The sequence below is a fragment of the Saccopteryx bilineata genome, chromosome 1, assembly GCF_036850765.1.
Source record: "Saccopteryx bilineata isolate mSacBil1 chromosome 1, mSacBil1_pri_phased_curated, whole genome shotgun sequence".
Taxonomy (NCBI): domain Eukaryota; kingdom Metazoa; phylum Chordata; class Mammalia; order Chiroptera; family Emballonuridae; genus Saccopteryx; species Saccopteryx bilineata.
The window spans coordinates 193,885,006-193,908,315 of record NC_089490.1 but is presented as its reverse complement, the minus strand read 5'-3'; the positions used below and the strand labels follow the sequence as shown (position 1 = coordinate 193,908,315).

The following is a 23,310-nucleotide window of genomic DNA, read 5'->3' as shown; positions in this document are numbered from 1 at the left end:
TGGGACTGGTTATATGTATTTATCATTATAAATGCAATTTATTATTTGTTTGATATGTATGAAATACTGCATTTTACATAGTTCCTATTTTCATCTTAAAATAAAAACAAGCAAACAAAATAAAATTCCATGATTCCAAAAAGATCCATGTGAAAGAGAGGTACATTTTTTTAAGATATGATCTTTTTATTGGTCACCATTGTTACCCACTAAGTTAACAGCTTAATTTGAGTAAAAAGAAACACACATGCTCCTCTGTTGTTCGCTGCTAAATTAGTTTATGCAAATGTTCCAAGTTCATTTTGTCATTCTCATTTACAGTTGATCACTCACAATTGTTTCCACAATTGTTTCCATATCTTTAGAAAACTGAACTAGACTCAAGCCACAATGTGTTTATAACTCATATAGGTCATAAACGTTTATTTGTTTTCCTGAAATATTCACTTGGAAAACATAATATTTTTATTTCATTCTTTAAATTATGCAAGTATACGTGTGGGCAAAGCTGCAGCAAAATTTTGGGGGGTTATTGTTGCAAGATAAAGTGAAAGTATTTGAGTACATAGGAAATGGTTAGTGTACTTTAAGAGGTATTCATTTAAATATATTAATTTTGTTATCTATAGGATGAAATGCTAATGTATCAGTGTACATAAAACTGTACATAATAAAAAGCTAATGGCCCTGGCAGGTTGGCTCAGTGGTAGAGCGTCGGCCTAGCATGCGGAAGTCCCAGGTTCGATTCCTGGCCAGGGCATACAGGAGAAGTGCCCATCTGCTTCTCCACCCCTCCCGCTCTCCTTCCTCTCTGTCTCTCTCTTCCCTTCCTGCAGCCAAGGCTCCATTGGAGCAAAGATGGCCCGGGCGCTGGGGATGGCTCTGTGGCCTCTGCCTCAGGCGCTAGACTGGCTCTGGTTGCAACAGAGCCATGCCCCAAATGGGCAGAAAATCACCCCCTGGTGGGCATGCCGGGTGGATCCCGGTCGGGCGCATGCGGGAGTCTGTCTGACTGCCTCCCTGTTTCCAGCTTCAGAAAAATACAAAAAAAAAAAAAAAAAAAAGATACAAAAAAAAAAAAAAAGCTAACAACCTTCAGGGTATCTATTCACCATAAAACTAATTTCACACCTAGTCTATTATGTAATGTGCTATGAAAATAGCTCTTTGCTTCAAGATATCATTATACTAGCTTGCATGCACAATTTTGATTCTCTTCTTTGAAATAAAGATGGCACACAGTGATAATCCAACTCCTAGACTTAAGCTGTAAATTCATTTATTTTCCACTTTTAGAAAATCTTTGTTTTCATAATAATCCAAACAAAAAAAGAGTAAATAGAGGTAAAAAAAAAAAGCATTTGTAATCATACACCTCTACATTAGGTGGGATGGTAGACTAAAATGTCTGATAATCTCACTGTACTAACCTTCTATCCCATATACAGTTAATATAATTTCTGACCAACAATAGTGTAATTTTTACCAACTTAGTATAGGTGTCTTATTTTATCCAATTAGCATTCTAACAGACCTAATTGTAAATTTCTATTTACAATTCAAATTAGTTCAATCTATTAATGGCTTAAAAAGTCTATAATTCTGGCATACTTTTAATTTGACACTGGCTGCATTTTCTTCTTCAACTCTTAATATTGTCATTCAGTTTTTGAGCAGAAGTTTTTAAAAACTTAAATCATATGAATGTTATCAACTTAAAATGGTACATGAGAACTTCTACCGAAAAGCCTGTATCTAAAGAAAAATTACACTGCACAAAATTAGAACAGTTTATTAATTTAGTTTTACTAATATTGGCCAATAATGATCTTTTGTGTTTTTATATATTATTATATTTAACATTTTATTACATTTGCCTACTTTTTTAAATTGATTAGGAATAGCATCCACATGCTTAAAAGTTTAAAAATACATAAATGTAGACTGTTAAAATATCTAATGGTTGAACCACTTCTCTGACATAAAGTTTCACATAACTGATATTGAATAGATACAAAGAAATGATTATTCATGGATCTAAGAATATGAATAGATTTGATAAGCTTATTTTTAAATTATTTTTATTTATTTATTCATTTTAAGAAGAGAGAGAGAGAACAGGGGGAGGAGCAGGAAGCATCAACTCCCATATGTGCCTTGACCAGGCAAGCCCAGGGTTTTTTGGAAGCGTTCCAGGTTAACGCTTTATCCACTGAGCCACCACAGGTTAGGCTGATAAGCTTATTCAATGCTCAAATCTTAATCTAGCATATCATCAGCACTTATTAAATGAATCTTGACTTATACAACCATAACTATGACATAAAAAATATAAATAAATACATGATCAGAATCTGAATAATGCAGTCCAGAAGTAATATTGCTTCAGGAAGGGTGTAAGTATTTTTGATAAGCCCAATATTTAAAATTAGTATCTATAAAGCGCTTAGTATCTGCTGGCCACAGTTTTAAATACTTCCCATATATTATTATATTTTTACAACAACCCTGGGAGGTATGTGCTATTCCTATCTCCAATTTAACTCTTGAAAAACTGAGATACTATGAGTTTGAGCTTATAATTCAAAGTCACCAGTTGGTAAGTGGTGACTCAATTCCAGACAGCATGGCTAAGAATCCGTTACTTTCACCATTAAGTTGTAAAAGAATGAATTAAATACAAAAAAACTTGTTCTTACACTCCAAACACTGAAAGTACATATATAAACTAAAAACAATAGAGCATCTGGTACTTATATTAACAAACAAAGTATAAATTTACTAACCCAAGGAACACACTACATACTTGTAATAGTTTTATACCTTATTATAAAAAACTATAGTTTTACTATAAACAGTTCTAAATTTTTAAAATAATTTCTTATGCCAGTTCTCACTGGCAACTTTGCTGTCACTGATAGAATTTAAAATATTCTATATTTACAGGAATCATATTAAATTAAATTTCACCCTCATATTAAAGCTTAATATTGGCTAGATCTATTCCTGCAGATACAAGCCCAACCAATTGATGTATGTTTGTGACTTGCAAGAGTATTACTAATCACACATAGGTCAGCCTGGTCCTAGATCTCACATACGTTGAGGTACCCTTCAAGGGTTTTTATTTAAAAACCAAACAAACCAAACTTAGGAACATGTCCTTTGAAAAGTGGGCTGTGCCATCTGTGTGGAGTAAGCATCTTCACTCAGCTCCACAATCATTTCTGCTTACAGTTGTTCGAAGATGAATAACATCAAACAGTAACATGTCCTTTGTTGGGTGTAATTTTATAGCATTTAGTATTTGAACCAGTATCTTAATAAGGGTATATTTTAACTATCTTTTCATAGTTCCTGGCATGTAACATTAATCAGTGCAGTGAAGCATCACTATTTTTATATTCTGCTGATATGGAAAACTCTAAAAATCTTAATAAGCAAGATATATGACATCTAATAATTAATTAGGCAAAAGGAACATGTCACATTTCTAGTGACATTATATGAAGCCTAAAATTTTGGTGAAAGAAACATTAAAAGCAATAGTCATTGAACATTCTATCCCAGTGTCTTGTAAGTTTTCACATCAACTCTGTATGTTTTTTAGGTTTTACATTTTCTGTTCTAAATAATACTTTATTTCATTTTTTCTAGTTACTTAATGTACATGTATATTAAAACATATTCACAAGTATCACTTGCATTTTCCTCTATTACATCTTTGGTAAGACAAAAGTATAGAAACTGTCTTTTTCTTTTTAATTCCCTGTTATATTGACAGAGGTCTTAAGTTATGAAAATGTAAAATATTATTATTTTGCCCTTATGACCACTATAATTTTTTAAATTATTATGAATCTCCAGTTATTACAAGATACAAAAATTCCTTCCATGCAAAGAATAGTTTTTATACAAATAATTACGAGAGAGAAAATATGCTTGAAGACTCTATATACATTTCTCAATACATATGGAGTTAAAATATTTGAGGCCTATAGGTTCAATATAAAAATTGTTTTCTAATCTCATAAATCTAATAAAGCTTTAAATAACCCTTAACACATAAGTAATTGCCTTGTCATGTTACTAATATCTAAATGCTTGCTGTTGAAAATATGATAAATTCCTCAGGAATTACATTTTATGCATTTCCATTTTGAAAAGTAAGTGCTTCAGGTAAGGTACTTTTTCTTTATCAAGATCACTAACAGTTTAAAAAATACTTTAAATGTATATTTAGTATTGTAAAGTGATATTATATATTGATATTTACCTCATAATTATTTTATTTATATTTTACATATAAATTTTTATTACACAAATGTATTTGTACTTGTTACAGATTACTGAAATCTATTTGACTAATATATTTAATTTTCCAACATATAGGAGAGAAGATTTTAAAACCAGAATGAATGTGCTGGGTGTCTATATTTGTAATAAAACTATTGTTTGTTTATTGGAATGCTAAAACAAGCGATCAATTAATACACAGTAAGTTCTTAATTAGACTTTGATTTTAATCTGTGGTAATACATTCAATTTCTAGAATTTAAGAATTACTGCCATTTGTGAGAACATGGATGGGTCTTGAGAATATCATGCCAAGTGAAATCAATCAGACAGAAAATGTTAAGAACCATACTGTTTTCACTCATAGGTGCAATATAAAACCTGAAAGCCCCAAATGAACAAACAGGAAAAACAAACAAAATCTCATAGATACACACAGCTCTGTGGTAGTTTCCAGAGACAAGGGGAAAGGAGAGGTAGAAAAGAGGGTCAAATATATAATGATAGGAGAAGGTCTGATTGCGGGTAGTGGGCACACAGCACAATATACAGATGATATACAGTGTGTCCGTAAAGTCATGGTGCACTTTTGACTGGTCACAGAAAAGCAACAAAAGATGATAGAAATGTGAAATCTGCACCAAATAAAAGGAAAATCCTCCCAGTTTCTGTAGGATGATGTGGCAGCATGTGCGCATGCTCAGATGATGACGTAACACCATGTATACAGCGGAGCAGCCCACGGCCATGCCAGTCGAGATGTGGACGGTACAGAGGAAAGTTCAGTGTGTTCTGTGGCTCGCTAAATTCAAATCCGTGACCAAAGTGCAACGTGAATGTGGGCTTGTTTATAACAAAGCACCACCACATAGGAATAACATTACTCAGTGGGATAAGCAGTTGAAGGAAACCGGTAGTTTGGAGGAGAAACCCCGTTCTGGTAGGCCATCAGTCAGTGATGAGTCTGTAGAGGCTATATGGGATAGCTACCTAAGGAGCCCTAAAAAATCTGTTCATGAGCCCACATCGTACTGCACTGAATAGGTATAAAACTGGGAGAATTTTCCTTTTATTTGGTGCAGATTTCACATTTCTATCTTCTTTTGTTGCTTTCCTGTGACTGGTCAAAAGTGCACCATGACTTTATGGACACACTGTATTATAGAATTGAACAGTTGCCTGACCAGGCAGTGGCACAGTGGATAGAGCGTCGGAATAGGACACGAAGGACCCAGGTTTGAAACCCCGAGGTCAGCAGCTTGAGCGTGGGCTCATCTGGTTTGAGCAAAGCTCACCAGCTTGAGCCCAAGGTCGCTGGCTCGAGCAAGGGGTCCCTCGGTCTGCTGTAGCCCCTCTGCCCGGTCAAGGCACATGTGAGAAAGCAATCAATGAACAACTAAAGAGACTAAGGAGCAGCAATGAAAAATTGATACTTCTCATCTCTCTCCCTCCGTGTCTGTCTATGCCTATCTATCCCTCTCTCTGTCTCTCTTGGTCTCTGTCAAAGAAAGAAAGAAAGAAAGAAAGAAAGAAAGAAAGAAAGAAAGAAAGAAAGAAAGAAAGAAAGAAAGAAAGAAGGAAGGAAGGAAGGAAGGAAGGAAGGAAGGAAGGAAGGAAGGAAGGAAGGAAGGAAAGAATTGAACACTTGAGGCCCATATAAACTTATTAACCAATGTAACCTTGATAAATTTAATTTAAAAAATATTTACTCCAAAAATGTCTCCTGGAATCTTTAGAATCATTTTGTTTATTAAATTCAACAAAAATGCTTCATTTTAGGTTATCAAGACCAGATTAAAGTTATTTTTGACAGCTTTACACAAGCCATAAGTATATTCATACTCTAAAATGATTATATAGATCTACCTATAGCAACAAAAAACATGTAATAAAACACCTGTTGGCTGAAAAAAAAAATCCATTCAAAATAAATGATCCAACTAAGGCTTACAACAATGCCTTAATAAAAATACATATATATTCTAATCTGCTGCCTGGATCAGAATTTTTCATTTATTTGTCTTGTTTTGGATAACCCCTTAGAGGAATATTAATATGCATCTTTTGTGACTTGAATTTAGAAACATTATATTTATGAAGTAAATACCAGTATCAATTGTCACACACGGTGACCATATATCAAGGCACTAACTACACTAGCATTATGTAGAACAGCAGGTCCATTTGTTCAAATACTCACTGAACATATGAGTGATTTTCTCTAACAAGGTCCCCAGGGAACCAACTTGCATGCATCACTGCCTGCATCCTAACTGGAAGAAAACTATTTTAAAATCTTGCTAAAACATGTGATGTTTTAGGATTGAAAAAAACTAAGTTTGGAGCCAGAGAGAAATATACTGTTTTTATGTTTTATATGGTGTGTCCGTAAAGTCATGGTGCACTTTTGACCAGTCACAGGAAAGCAACAAAAGAAGATAGAAATGTGAAATCTGCACTAAATAAAAGGAAAACTCTCCCAGTTTCAAACCTATTCAGTGCAGTTCGATGTGGACTCATGCATAGAATTTTTAGGGCTACTTTAGGCAGCTATCCCGTATAGCCTCTACAGACTCATCACTGACTGATGGCCTACCAGAATGGGGTTTCTCCACCAAACTGCCGGTTTCCTTCAACTGCTTATCCCACCGAATAATGTTATTCCTATGTGGTGGTGCTTTGTTATAAACGCACCAATATTCACATTGCACTTTGGTCACGGATTTCAATTTAGTGAGCCACAAAACACACTGAACTTTCCTCTGTACCATCCACATCTCGACTGGCATGGCCATGGGCTGCTCCGCTGTATACATGGTGTTACGTCATCATCTGAGCATGCGCACATGCTGCCACATCATCCTACAGAAACTGAGAAGGTTTTCCTTTTATTTGGTGCAGATTTCACATTACTGTAGTCTTTTGTTGCTTTCCTCTGACTAGTCAAAAGTGCACCATGACTTTATGGACACACTGTATATTAGAAATATATTTTTATAAAAAATATTAAGAAAGTAATACTCCATAGATTATTCTCACAGAAAATTATATACCATGGTTTTCTAAAATGTGTATATTCAATAATAATTTTTAAAATTCAAATGGATATAAAAGACACACATAATACTATATGTTTAACTGTTAGTATTTTATTGAATTCATTTATTTCTTCAGCAAATTACTTTTTTTTTCTTCATGAGGCTTATACTCTAGTTAAAAAGAAAGCATTTTATTTATGAATATTACAGTGGCCACCCCCTAATGTGGCCCCAGCAGTTTACTCTTTCTTTTTTAATTTTAATCATTTTAGAGAGAAGAGAGAGAGAGAAGGAGGAGGAGCAAGAAGCACCAACTCCCATCTGTGTCTTGACTGGCAAGCCCAGGGTTTTGAACCAGCGACCTCAGTGTTCCAGGTCAGTGTTTTATCCACTGCGCCACCACAGGTCAGGTCAATTTACTTTTATATAATTCCCTCCCTTTTTGATGTGGTGGGCAGCTTTGACTTGTGTCTAAACAATAGGATGTGACAAAAGTGATGGGAGGTCACCTTTGATTAAAATTTCTGTTAGCATGCTGGAACATGGGTATTCTCCTTTCAAACTTTATAAAAAGGAAACTGTCATGTCGTGAGCTAACTGGAGAAAGTTGAGAGGGCCCCATGGTAGAAGATTATAGAGTGCTTCTGGAACCTGAGAGCCGCCTCCACTCACAGGTTAAAAAAACCTGAAAAACGTATAATTTTGAAACAATTTTTGGCATGTTCGAAAGCAAATGATATAATAATATTTTAGCAGTTTAATAGGTTGTTTTACATATATATATTTCAATGAACATACTTTCTCTGTAAATATGTCCTTTTAACATTCATAATAGCAGTGTAAATACTATTGGATAGGCAACACTATAAATTTTAAACAATTTTTATACACACAGGAAAAGTTTAAAATACATTCATACTTATCACTGATTGCATACAAATCATCTAATACAAGTTACTTTCTTTTCCTGCTTTGAAAACAAAAAAATAGCAAATTACAATAATTATAGTAACTATTTTCTTTTATTTAAACATAAAATAGTGAATCCATGACAAGGCCTCACATTGGTTAGTTTACATATTATGCAGAAGTATGGAATGAAAAGTCTGCGGCATAATTACTGTTAGTTAAATAGTGAATGAATCATGCGTGCTCAAACCAATCCATTAATGTGACACATAAATTCATAAACACTTATGTGCAATTAACACTTTGAAAGTTAGTAGGACAGGATATCTTACATTATGTTCCTTGAGGTAGAGCCATCTACATTCTCTGAATAAGTTAACGACGCCATTCTTCATAATTTTGATTTTCCCAATATGGTTTTTATATTTTTATATTACAAATACAGTTAGTGTCCATAAATTGAGATATTATTATTGTTTGAAATCATAGGCAGTTGTTCCTTAAGAGACAGTGTATCTCTCTTACCCATGAATTGCCCTATTAATGATTCTTGTCCCCAGAGAAAAATTAGATTACCAAGGTAAATAATGCTTTTGTTTAAAGATACCATCTCAAAGAATTTATATGCTGATGTAGAGCAATAACAAAAATGTATATATTTTAAAAAGCTTTGTCATTGCTTCAATGTATAGCATCATTTCTTTGAGAAAATTTTTAAACAAAGATATTATTATTAAATTTAGAATCTAAGTTTTCTTACTTGACAACCCTTAATTTTCATGGTTGTTTTCACAAAAGATCATGGTGATTTTTTTTGTGTGTGTAAGACAGAGAGAAACAGATAGGGACAGACAGACAGAAAGGGAGAGAGATGAGAAACATCAGTTCTTCATTGCGACTCCTTAGTTGTTCATTGATTCTTTTCTCATAGTTCTTGATCAGGCCGCTATGGGGGACGAGTGACCCCTTTCTCAAGCCAGTGACCTTGGGCTCTAGCTGGTGAGCCTTGCTCAAACCAAATGAGCCTGCACTCAGTGTCCCAGTCCATGTTCTATTCACTGCACCACTGCCTGGTCAGGCTATCGTGATGATTTTAAATAAAATTAAAACTAAGCCATTATATGTGAATTTCAGTGAATAGCCTTTCAGAAACAAATTTTGATTTTTATTATTTCTAGTAAACTTAATGAAGTTCCACCACAGTATAAACTTTATAGAATTTCAAATATACATGAATATTAAGAAGTTTTAGAATAAATTGATTGTACTGTTTGATTAAAAATGACAAAAAAGTTTATATAACAGACAGTATTTCTCTAAAATCAATAATTAATCTCACTTAAAGAGCCTTATGATTTTTAATACCAAAACTGTAAATTTACTAGAAAGAACTTTTTTTATATTACTAAGTCATTGTAGTAAAGTGTCTTTTACTGTGGAATGAAGAGCACTGGAAATAACACAGGATTTTTGTCTAAATTTCAAATTAAATATTCAGAATTTTATCAATTAAATAAAATTAGATTAATATGTCTTGGATAAAGTTACACTTTAAAAAAATGAGTAGATTTGCTATTTATTTTAGAATATATGGGTCCATGCCTTGCTTTGTTCTGGTAAAAAAGGTGCACAAAGTATAGATGATTTTATGAGCTCACAGTTGTTGTTGGGGTGGAAAGAAGCAATAGTGAGACGTAGAATAACTATACTACATACCAAGGCCATATATGTTTTAATCAATGAAATATGATATTTAGTAAATTGATTTTGGAAAAAAGAAGTAAGGAGATATTTTGATGCAAGAAATAACAGAGAATAATTCCTAATGAGAAGAAATATGATTTATGATGCTCATTTAACCACTGACTACCAAATGGTTGAATAGGTAAAGTGTGCAAAAAGACAAAGAACTTTCTAGATAAAGGGCTGGAAAGAGTGTGAATCAAGGCAGCAATAAAGAAGTTTGATTGGCTTAGGTGGTAGCTAAAGTGGCCTGGATTGAAGTGAATATTCTTACTCAAGAATTATAAAAGAAACTGGGATTACATAAATTAGGGAGAATAATTTGGAAAGTACTCTTTTTCTGGGTGTGTTTTTTTTCAGAGACAGAGAGAGAGTGAGATGGAGAGGAATAGACAGGCAGAAATGGAGAGATGAGAAGCATCAATCATTAGTTTTTCCTTGCGACACCTTAGTTGTTCATTGATTGCTTTCTCATATGTGCCTTGACCGTGGGTCTTCAGCAGACCGATTAACCTCTTGCTCAGGCCAGCGACCTTGGGTCCAAGCTGGTGAGCTTTGGCTTAAACCAAATGAGCTGCGCTTAAGCTGACGACCTCGGGGCCTCGAAATTGGGTCCTCGGTATCCCAGTCTGACACTCTATCCACTGCACCACCGCCTGGTCAGGCACTCTTATTCTGTATTGATGCCACAGAGAGCAAAAAAATTTTTTGAAACATTACTCACTACATTTATCATGAAAAAGACTAATGGCTTCTAAGAATTTGGGAAATATGATTGAGATCATCAAGATATAAAGTATATTTTTAATATTGTTAGTACATTGAGCAAAGAAAGAAAGAAAAAGGCAAGATAAAATTTAGAAACTGATGCAATAGACAGACTGAAAGAAAATCCAGTAGATAGGAAAGTAAAAAAAAAATTAACACTATATATTTTAATGTAATATTTCAGACTTTTAAATATCTGTGTGAATGTAGGAGGAAACACAGATCAATAAATCAGGGAATCAAGCCTGCTGCAATCACTCAGATATCAAGGCACGGTTTACTGGAGAAAATGAGTAGCATAATCATGAATATAAGTGATATAAACTATCGTACATATATTTAGAAAATATTAGAATCTATCAAAGTAAGGAAATGTTTTTAATGAAATAGCACTCACAAAATAATGAAAACCCTTTAGAATTAATCTTAAACATATTGAGGAAGAGAAAAAAAATTATTAACCATAAAACTATTAGAAGTTCATCTCAGTCCTTGAAAGCAGGAGTTCTAACATCATAGAAAATTTTCTCAGCTTGTCAAATCAGCCTCTATGGAAGAACATAGCCCCTGGGAGAGCGTAATGACTTGTACAGTTATAAAAACATGCACTGAGGAAATAGACTGGGTAGATGTATCCTTTCCATCTAGCTTATAACCTAAAAGCTTCCCCCCAAATCCTGAATAATACTATCATCAATCTTATGAGTAAGAGGACCTGAATGTCACTGTATATCATACCAACAGAAAGACAGCAGAACAGGTGGCTGTCTAGCAGTATTTAGTGAAGGACAGAAACATAAATTCTGAATAGGAAATTATAGACGGAAAAGTTGGGAAAGTTCATTAGAGACATACATATTTATTCACTTAAAATACATACACGTTTAAGACACTCATGTAAGTACATATATGCTTTTATTATATGCCTTTATCATCTATGACATGCAATGATAAATGTTTTAAACTTTAAACAATTTTATCAAGATTATTCTTTAAGTGTATATGTCTAAATTGTATATAGTCACATCTAAGAACTGCATGATTCCATCCATAGGTGGGACATAAAATCGAGACTAAGAGACATGGACAAGAGTGTGGTGGTTACGGGGCAGGGGGGAGGAGAGGGAAGGAAAGGGGAGAGGAGCACAAAGAAAACCAGATAGAAGGTGACAGAGGACAACTTGACTTTGGGTGATGGGTATGCAACATAATTAAATGACAAGATAACCTGGAGATGATTTCTTTGAACACATGTACCCTAATTTATTAATGTCACCCCATTAAAATGAAAAAAATTTATTAAAAAAATAGTCACATCTGATATAAATATTTGTCATTTTCTATAATAGCTTGATAAAAATATTTAATAATCAATTATTTTTAGAAGTTTTTACTAGGTACTCTGGGGAATACCAATTAGATATTATAAACATTTATGAGCTATGACACTGTGACTGTATGCTGTCAATGAGAGAATACCCAACACAGGTAACTTAAGTTATAATAGTTAAAGAATGGACGTAACGGAAATGGCGCCGTGAGCAGCGCGTCCGACAGATCTCCCCAAAATCACAACAAATTTATCAACTAGAAACAGAAAAATTTATCCTTGGAGCATTCCAGAGTTCCACACAAACTGAAAGTGAAAGGACTGTTATCACTTGAATCTGAGAGACGAGGGTGCGGAGGAAGCTAACTACCCCAGGGACGTTCATTCAAGCCGCAGAGGGAGTGCGCCTGTGGTGAGTCGGCCCACACTCGGGAGCGGCGAGCAGCCGCCGGCACGTGCCCGGTCCGGTTGCAGAGCCCGCGCACTGCGAGTGAGAGTCCCCAGCCACCAGTGCCCGGAGCACCCCATTCGCGCGCGTGCCCTGGGCATTCCACGTGCCCAGAGCACCCTACTGGCCCGCACACCCAGGGTGCCTCATTATCCTGCGCCCGGTGCGCCCCAGCTGCCAGCGGCGGGGCGAGCGGGAGAGGCGCCAGGGCGGTCTTCCCTACTTGGGAGATTCTCTCCGTGGGCGGGGCACCTCACCCAGCCATTCAAGCTAACAATCAAGCATTGGGGGATGGTCGCGCAGGCAGCCTGAAATACCTTCGGGAGCACAGCTGCGGACCTAATCACTGAAATTAGCTTAACCCATGAAATCTGCGCACCCACGGGTTCTAATTGATAAGATCTCTCTCAGTTCAGCGATCCAAGACAAGAGGCGTGATATTTTTTAGTGCCTCTCGCTAAAGGGGCGGGGGCAACTTCTGATTGATAGAGCCTCCATATTCAGGGATAAACGCTAACAAGAGGGACTTGGCAGATAATAAGATCTATACTACACTAGTTGCAAGCAGAGACTAGTGCCTCTTTTTCCCAGCCAAAACAGGCTACAAAGTGTGGAAAGCCTGGGTTGAGTGGTCCAACTGAATGCTAGGCGCTGCACAGTCACCTTGACAACAATTGACTCCCACCCCCGCCTGATTACACTGGAGGCCCTGACTCTCAGAGCCTTTCCCAAAGCCTTGTGCTGAGTGGGGATAGAGTGGGGATTTCCCAGCTCTTTGAGCCTCTTACTCCCCAGGCAGAAGCAGTTGCAGCCTTATAGCTGGATCACCAGGCTGCTAATTCAGGAAGGGGGGACTAGGAGAGAGAATCCAGGAAAGCAAACTCTCTCATCGTTGGACCCTGCAAACGCCAACAAGCCTTGACTACCAGCAAGACTAAAGCCAATTATATGACATTGCCATAGAATCCCATCAACTTCAAATCCCTACCTAAGTGTGACACGGGGGCAGAGCCTGGGGTACAGAGTCACCGACCAGGAAGAGGGAGAGAAAAGAAAAAGGAAGAAGTTAACCTCTCAAAATCAAGAAAAATCCACAGACTTTACAACGTCTTCCACTAATTTTTTTGTTGTTGTTGTTTGTTTCTTCTATCTTATTGCCTTTATTATTTTTATTTCTATTTCCTCCACCTCGGTCCTTCTATTCTCTGCCCATTTATGCTTCCCTTTTCTTGAACTACACTACCAATGAGTGTTACATTTTATTTCTCTTCTTCATCCTCACCCTCCTTTAAGGTTATACTCCAAAACACTTAACTCTCACTCTCTCCTCTTTTGTTTTTTTTTTGTTTTGCTTTATTTTGTTTTTTTCTCTTCCTTTTTTTTTCTTCCTTCGTTTTTCTCTTTTTCTTATTTTTTCCTTTCTATTCGTTTTTTCTTTTCTCGTTTTATTTTCCTCCCATTTAATCCTCAATCACGAACAAATTAGTTAATTTGGGACTCAAGGGTTTTTTTTGGCTTTATTTTTCTTTTTCGCTTTTGTTTTTTTGTTTGTTTGTTTGTTTGTTTATTTTTGTGGCATTTTGGGTACTTTTTACGTTGCTTTTTAACTCACTAGCATCCTCCCAACCAAAAATCTCCATTGTATTTAGTCTTCGCTCCACTTAATACAACAGATTTTTACTTATTATTTTTATTTTTTTCTTCTTTATTATTCTTTTTTTTTCTCCTTTTTTCTGGTTCCCTCTTATCCCTCATTATATCTCTTAGTCAACCATCACTTACAAGCAAATCATCTTATCCTTATCTAAGATTTTCTTCCTTTTTTTTTTTTTCCATTTAGTAGGTCACTACTCGCTTTTTTTGCCCCTTGAATTCTTCACCCCAAATCAGGACCTCCATTATAGGCAGTTTTTGTTCCATTTAGAATAATATAATTCACAGGTCATCATGATATTCCCCTGAGGAGGGGAGAGGAGGGAAAGAGAAGAAAAAAAAAAGGGGAAATAATAAATTATTACTGTTTTTGTTTTTTTTTGTGGGGTGTTTTACCTTTTTTTTTTTTAACTTTTTACTCTTTATTAATTCTAATTAGTGCTATCAACAATACCACCTTCAGATGCCAATAAGAAAGAGGAAATCGAATATTATGGATACAAAAGAAAGAGAGGTAACACAAATAGATGTGGAAAAATCTATGGAGAAAAGATTTAACATATTGGAAGCCTTGGAGCTAAATGACAGAGAATTTAAAATAGAAATCTTAAAAATACTCAGAGATATACAAGAAAACACAGAAAGGCAATATAAGGAGATCAGAAAACAACTCAATGAACACAAAGAATATATTACCAAGGAAATTGAAACTATAAAAAAACATCAAACAGAAATGAAAAACTCAATTCACGAGCTGAAAAACGAGGTAACAAGCTTAGCTAACAGATTGAAGATAGGATTAGTGAAATAGAAGACAAACAACTTGAGGCACAACAGAGAGAAGAAGAAAGAGACTCAAAAATAATAAAAAATGAGAAAGCCCTACAGGAATTGTCTGACTCCATCAGAAAGAATAACATAAGAATAATAGGTATATCAGAGGGAGAGGAGAAAGAAAATGGAATGGAGAATATACTCAAACAAATAGTAGACAAGAACTTCCCAAGCCTGTGGAAGGAACTAAAGCCTCAAATTCAAGAAGCAAACAGAACACCGAGTTTTCTTAACCCCAACAAACCCACTCCAAGGCACATCAAAATAAAGATGACACAAACCAATGACAAAGAAAAAATTCTCAAGGCAGCCAGGGAAAAGAAGAGTACAACATATAAAGGAAGGCCTATTAGATTATCATCAAATTTCTCAGCAGAAACTCTACAAGCTAGAAGAGAGTGGACCCCAATATTTAAAGCCCTGAAAGAGAGGAACTTTCAGCCAAGAATACTATACCCATCAAAGCTATCCTTCAAGTACGAAGGAGAGTACGAAGGAGATATAAAAACATTCACAAACACAGAAAAGATGAGGAAATTTATCAGCAGAAAGCCCCCACTCCAGGAAATACTAAAGGGGGTTTTCCAACCAGATTCAAAGAAAAAAAGAAAACAACACCACAAGTAACAGCTCCACCAAGAACACAATAAAACCAAACTTAAACTGTGACAACAAAGGAAAAAAAGGGGGGAGAGGATGGAGATTAACAGTAGCAAAGGACGATGAAGTGCAGAAATACTCATAAGATAGGGTACTACAATGAATATGGTAGGTACCCTTTTCATTACTTAATGGTAACCACCCTTGATAAAACCACCACAAAAACACTTGACTTAAAAAAGGTAGCAACAGAGGAAAGAAGTATGGAACACAAACAAACAAAAACAAATGATAGAAAAACAAAAGAGAAGAATCAAACAAGATACAAAGCTAACAGAAAGCAATTTATAAAATGGCAGTAGGGAACCCACAAGTGTCAATAATTACACTAAATGTAAATGGATTAAACTTACCAATAAAAAGACACAGAGTAGCAGAATGGATTAAAAAAGAAAATCCAACTATATGCTGCCTACAAGAAACACATCTAAGCAACAAGGATAAAAACAAATTCAAAGTGAAAAGGCTGGAAAACAATACTCCAAGCAAACAACACCCAAAAAAAAGCAGGTGTAGCAATACTCATATCTAATAATGCTGACTACAAGACAGACAAAGTACTCAGAGACAAAAATGGTCATTTCATAATGATTAAGGGGAAGTTGAATCAAGAAGATATAACAATCCTTAATATATATGCACCAAACCAAGGAGCACCAAAATATATAAGACAGCTACTTATTGACCTTAAAACAAAAACTAACAAAAATACAATCATACTTGGAGACCTCAATACACCGCTGACGGCTCTAGATCGGTCATCCAAACAGAGAATCAATAAAGATATAGTGGCCTTAAACAAAATACTAGAACACCTGGATATGATAGACATCTACAGGACACTTCATCCCAAAGCGACAGAGTATACATTTTTCTCTAGTGTACATGGAACATTCTCAAGAATTGACCATATGTTGGGCCACAAAGACAATATCAGCAAATTTAGAAAAATTGAAATTGTACCAAGCATATTTTCTGATCATAAAGCGTTGAAACTAGAATTCAACTGCAAAAAAGAGGGGGAAAAACCCACAAAAATGTGGAAACTAAACAACATACTTCTAAAAAATGAATGGGTCAAAGAAGAAATAAGCGCAGAGATCAAAAGATATATACAGACAAATGAAAATGAAAATACGACATATCAGAATCTCTGGGATGCAGCAAAAGCAGTAATAAGAGGAAAGTTTATATCACTTCAGGCCTATATGAACAAACAAGAGAGAGCCGAAGTAAACCACTTAACTTCACACCTTAAGGAACTAGAAAAAGAAGAACAAAGACAACCCAAAACCAGCCGAAAAAAGGAGATAATAAAAATCAGAGCAGAAATAAATGAAATAGAGAACGGAAAAACTATAGAAAAAATCAATAAAACAAGGAGCTGGTTCTTTGAAAAGATCAACAAAATTGACAAACCCTTGGCAAGACGCACCAAGGAAAAAAGGCACAGGACTCAAATAAATAAAATCCAAAATGAAAGAGGAGAGATCACCACAGACATCATAGATATACAAAGAATTATTGTAGAATACTATGAAAAATTATATGCCACCAAATACAACAATCTAGAAGAAATGGATAAATTCCTAGAACAATACAACCTTCCTAGACTGAGTCATGAAGAAGCAGAAAGCCTAAATAGACCAATCAGCAGGGAGGAAATAGAAAAAACTATTAAAAACCTCCCCAAAAATAAAAGTCCAGGCCCTGACGGCTATACCAGCGAATTCTATCAAACATTCAAAGAAGACTTGGTTCCTATTCTACTCAAAGTCTTCCAAAAAATTGAAGAAGAAGCAATACTTCCAAACACATTTTATGAGGCCAACATAACCCTCATACCAAAACTTGGCAAGGATGGCACAAAGAAAGAAAACTACAGAGCAATATCTCTAATGAATACAGATGCTAAAATACTAAACAAAATACTGGCAAATCGAATACAACAACATATTAAAAAATAATACATCATGATCAAGTGGGATTCATCCCAGAATCTCAAGGATGGTTCAACATACGTAAAACGGTTAACGTAATACACCATATCAACAAAACAAAGAACAAAAACCACATGATCTTATCAATAGATGCAGAAAAGGCTTTTGATAAAATACAACACAATTTTATGTTTAAGACTCTCAACAAAATTGGTATAGAAGGAAAATATCTCAACATGATAAAGGCCATATATGATAAACCATCAGCCAACATCCTATTAAACGGCATAAAACTGAGGACTTTCTACCTTAAATCAGGAACAAGACAGGGTTGTTCACTCTCTCCACTCTTATTTAACATGGTGCTAGAAGTTCTGGCCAGAGCAATCAGACAAGACAAAGAAATAATAGGCATCCATATCAAAAAAGAAGAAGTAAAGGTATCACTTTTTGCTGATGATATGATCCTATACATCGAAAACCCGAAGGACTCCAAAAAAAGATTATTAGAAACAATAAATTAATACAGTAAGGTCACAGGATACAAAATTAACATACAAAAGTCCATAGCCTTTCTATATGCCAACAATAAAATATTAGAAAACGAACTCAAAAAAATAATCCCCTTCACGATTGCAACAAAAAAAATAAAATACCTAGGAATAAACATAACAAAGAATGTAAAGGACCTATATAATGAAAATTACAAAGCATTGTTAAGGGAAATCGAAAAAGATACAATGAGATGGAAAAATATTCCTTGTTCTTGGATAGGAAGAATAAATATAATCAAAATGGCCATATTACCCAAAGCAATATACAAATTTAATGCAATTCCCATCAAAATTCCTATGAGATTTTTTAAAGAATTGGAACAAAAAATCATCAGATTATATGGAACTATAAAAAACCCTGAATAGCCAAAACAATCCTAAGGAAAAAGAATGAAGCTGGGGGCATTACAATACCTGACTTTAAACTATATTATAGGGCCACGATAATCAAAACAGCATGGTATTGGCAGAAAAATAGACACTCAGACCAATGGAACAGAATAGAAAGCCCAGAAATAAAACCACATATATATGGTCAAATAATCTTTGATAAAGGGGCCAACAACACACAATGGAGAAAAGAAAGCCTCTTCAACAAATGGTGCTGGGAAAACTGGAAAGCCACATGCAAAAGAATGAAACTCGACTACAGCCTGTCCCCGTGTACTAAAATTAATTCAAAATGGATCAAAGACCTAAATATAAGACCTGAAACAATAAAGTACATAGAAGAAGACATAGGTACTAAAATCATGGACCTGGGTTTTAAAGAACATTTTATGAACTTGACTCCAATGGCAAGAGAAGTGAAGGCAAAGATAAATGAATGGGACTACATCAGAATAAAAAGTTTTTGCTCAGCAAGAGAAACTGATATCAAAATAAACAGACAGCCAACTAAATGGGAAATGATATTTTCAAACAACAGCTCAGATAAGGGCCTAATATCCAAAATTTACAAAGAACTCATAAAACTCAACAACAAACAAACAAACAATCCAATAGAAAAATGGGAAGAGGACATGAACAGACACTTCTCCCAGGAAGAGATACAAATGGCCAACAGATATATGAAAAGATGCTCAGCTTCATTAGTTATTAGAGAAATGCAAATTAAAACTACAATGAGATACCACCTCACCCCTGTTAGATTAGCTATTATCAACAAGACGGGTAATAGCAAATGTTGGAGAGGCTGTGGAGAAAAAGGAACCCTCATTCACTGTTGGTGGGACTGTAAAGTAGTACAACCATTATGGAGGAAAGTATGGTGGTTCCTCAAAAAACTGCAAATAGAACTACCTTATGACCCAGCAATCCCTCTACTGGGTATATACCCCAAAAACTCAGAAACATTGATACGTGAAGACACATGTAGCCCCATGTTCATTGCAGCACTGTTCACAGTGGCCAAGACATGGAAACAACCAAAAAGCCCTTCAATAGAAGACTGGATAAAGAAGATGTGGCACATATACACTATGGAATACTACTCAGCCATAAGAAATGATGACATCAGATCATTTACAGCAAAATGGTGAGATCTTGATAACATTATACGGAGTGAAATAAGTAAATCAGAAAAAAATAAGAAATATATGATTCCATACATTGGTGGAACATAAAAATGAGACTAAGAGACATGGACAAGAGTGTGGTGGTTACCAGGGGTGTGGGGAGGGAAGACATGGGAGGGAGGGAGGGAGAGAGTTAGGGGGAGGGGGAGGGGCACAGAGAACTAGATAGAGGGTGGCGGAGGACAATCTGACTTTGGGCGAGGGGTATGCAACATAATTTAATGACAAAATAACCTACACATGTTTTCTTTGAATATATGTACCCTGATTTATTAATGTCATCCCATTACCATTAATAAAAATTTATTAAAAAAAGAAAAAAATAGTTAAAGAATAGAACATTAATTACATGAAAATAAGGAAACAACACATCCTTTTTCAGTTAGAGAACATATTAGCTCTCCAACATTGCCAAGAATTTTTTTTTTCTTCAAATTGTGTGTTTTGGAATCTGGAAGTAGAACAGGCTATTAGAACATTTGAACTGTCATCATTCTTTATGGTAAATAAATTCTAGAAGATTACCATCGCCATGTAAATTTGCTTAACTACTGCTGAGACTTATTTGCCCTGGATTTGTGGATAACAGAACCCACATTTTACTATAAGAAATGATTACATAGCAAAATACAGGATTGCTGCACATATGAAATTTAAATAATAAAATAGATAAAATATCATGATTTTCATATTCCTATTAAATCACAGGAATTGCTTTCAGTTAAGATGCAGTTAGAAGTTGATTTCTTATGCTCATAACCTTAGTGGAAAGCCACCAACCATGGGCAAGGAACGTCAATTTCAGGCTGCACCAGAACTGAGTTAATCTAACAGCAAGGCATTGTAAATCAGTACCTAAAATGCATTATATTCTATTTATAGTCATTGGGTATAACTGTGATTAGTTAACTCCTTGATGAAATGTCTATACCCATTTACCATCCATTTTAACCCTATCCTATGACCCAGAAATCTATATTTAAATGCCAAATTAACATCTCTGCTTGAAGTCTCAATGGACTGCTTACATACAGCAGTTTCAACAGAACCAGTGGTAAGAAATTTTCTGGTTACAAAACTCTACTTTTACTGCACCTAAAACTGAAGTAGCGGTGTCATACAACATGTATATAATGATCAACCTCTCCCAATCTTTTCTGCCCCTACCAGGTTGGTTTTGCAACCCATCAACTTGCTAAAGTTATTCTTGATTTCAACCTCACCTGAAATTATTTTACTTCTTTGCATCTTGGTTATGTATTATGAATTGCCTTCTGAAGTATGAAGTCTATATTAGAGTCTGCTTCCTTCATTGGGGCTGCTATTCTGTGCAATTTATTTTGAGTGTTTTGGTTAAGAGTTTTGATACTTAATAGTGACAGAAATTATTCTGTTGACAGTGCTGACATTAAAGGACATAGAAAATCCTATGGCTCTATGATAGACTCTGCTGTTTACTATAGCTTTACACTTTCAAGAATGTGGCTAAAGAAACAGGAAAAAATCAGCAGTTGATTACGGGTGGATAGAGTCATTTATCAACATGAAAATCACGATAAAGCCTGGCCAACAAGTATAAGAATGACACAGGAGAAATGGCTAGAGAGTTAAAATAATTTGAAGAGAAAGGAGCAACATTTATCAGTATGGAGTTCTAGAAACACTTCTGTAGTAATCAAATGGAAGTCACAACAATTATTTAAAGAAAGAAATGTACTATACTAATGCATTGTTAATAGGAAGGAAGTTATGGCTGCAAGAGAGAAAAAGCAAACATGATGTTATAGAGGTCATGATGCTGGCAGAAGCTATCAGCCCTAGGGGTGAGGAAAGGAGAGAACAGTCTGATTATTAAATGTTCATAATTTAGAGGAAGGTCCTGTGGAGCTTGGTTCCAAACCTCTGAGGAAGCGGCACAGCTCAATTGGAGCTGATGTCTTCGAGCAGGGAAGAGGGCCCTGGTGGGTCAAGATAGCATCTTGGACAAGGAGTGCAGAGAAGCTATTTCTACAGGTGTGGAAAAAGTGAAAACTATATTATCTTGCTGTTGTGGAAGGGAACTGCTTCTTTCAGAATGAAGAAGTGTGGCTGTTTGGCAATCATAGGGAGCTGCAAGCGGAAATAAACTGACAGAAAACCACCTGCCCAGAGCAGGTCCCTTATTACACCTCCATCTTTGCAGTCTCCCTCTTGTGCCCCTTATTGGCAGTCTAACACAGAAACTCTAGCAAAGGAGAAACTCGAATTGCAGAAGATCCGCAGTGGGTGGAGAAATTCGAATTGCAGAAGATCAGCAGTGGGCGCAGAGCACATTCCTAGCAGCTGTGGCTGATGCAATGCTGTGAGAATACTCCAGCTCCCAGAACCCTCCTGGGCACACCCAGGAAGAAAGCTCGCCCACTATAAGGAAGTGACTTAGCGCCAACCACGCTGCTCCCTGACCTTTTCAGCCATTGGCTATGAAGGACACGCTGTAACACCCTATAGGCTGAACCCATGTATTCGAGTTTCTCCTTTGCTAGAGTTTCTGTGTTAGACTGCCAATAAGGGGCACAAGAGGGAGACTGCAAAGATGGAGGTGTAATAAGGGACCTGCTCTGGGCAGGTGGTTTTCTGTCAGTTTATTTCCGCTTGCAGCTCCCTATGATTGCCAAACAGCCACACTTCTTCATTCTGAAAGAAGCAGTTCCCTTCCACAACAGCAAGATAATATAGTTTTCACTTTTTCCACACCTGTAGAAATAGCTTCTCTGCACTCCTTGTCCAAGATGCTAGCTTACTTCCTGAATAAAGTGGATCTGCGCCACTGAACCTGGTCCCCGGAGTCTCCATCGTCCTCACCCCCAGCAGGACTTGTCCACAATTGGCACCCAACGTCAGGCAGGGACCTAACGGCATCCAAGGGACGGGTGAGTGACCCTCTGCAATGGGAAACCTTCTCCCCCACTCTCGAGCCCCTCAGGCTAGAGCCCTGCACGCCCTATTGCAGAGTAGGCAAGTTGAAGTTTGTGAAAAGGATCCCTGTACTTACTGGGAGATTCTCTCTGGTCTCAATCCCTGGATTGAGGACGCACCTCTCCGGGACCTGGATACTTGGGCCTGAGCTCTCCAGCACATCCGTTCAGCCAAAATACATGGGGGACACACCTTCTCTATCAGCCTGATTCCTGCCCTGCTAGCGATACATGCCTACCTGACCGGTGCTCCTCCTGGGGACCCTCCGCTGGTGCCAAAGATATTGCAGCCTGCCTCTCTCTCTGAGGAGCCCCTACCTCCCTATTCACCCCCTTCCACTGAGGAGGACAGTAGTTTAGCCTCTGAGTTTGACAAAATCGTGGCTAAGTACGCAGAAATGAAACCAACTGAATTGCTAATTGCGCCATCAACTTTTCCGCCCCGGGAAAAGCGGAAGTCGCTACTTCCACATTCCCTGCCGGGGCTCATACCCCACCCCAGCCTCTCAGATGCCATTTTCGCCAATACATGTTCCTGCTGCAGACCCATGGGCCAGCCTATACGCCCCCATATGTCTTTTTTCTTTCTTTGTCTGTCTTGTCTAT

At 36.3% G+C, this 23,310-nt stretch overlaps 1 non-coding gene across 1 annotated transcript; it reads left to right on the top strand.

Moving 5' to 3' along the window:
* The first annotated feature begins 684 nt into the window (after nt 1-684).
* Nucleotides 685-760, top strand: TRNAA-AGC (transfer RNA alanine (anticodon AGC)). Its single transcript has one exon. It is a non-coding gene; the product is annotated as a tRNA-Ala (tRNA).
* Nucleotides 761-23,310: the final 22,550 nt, after the last annotated feature.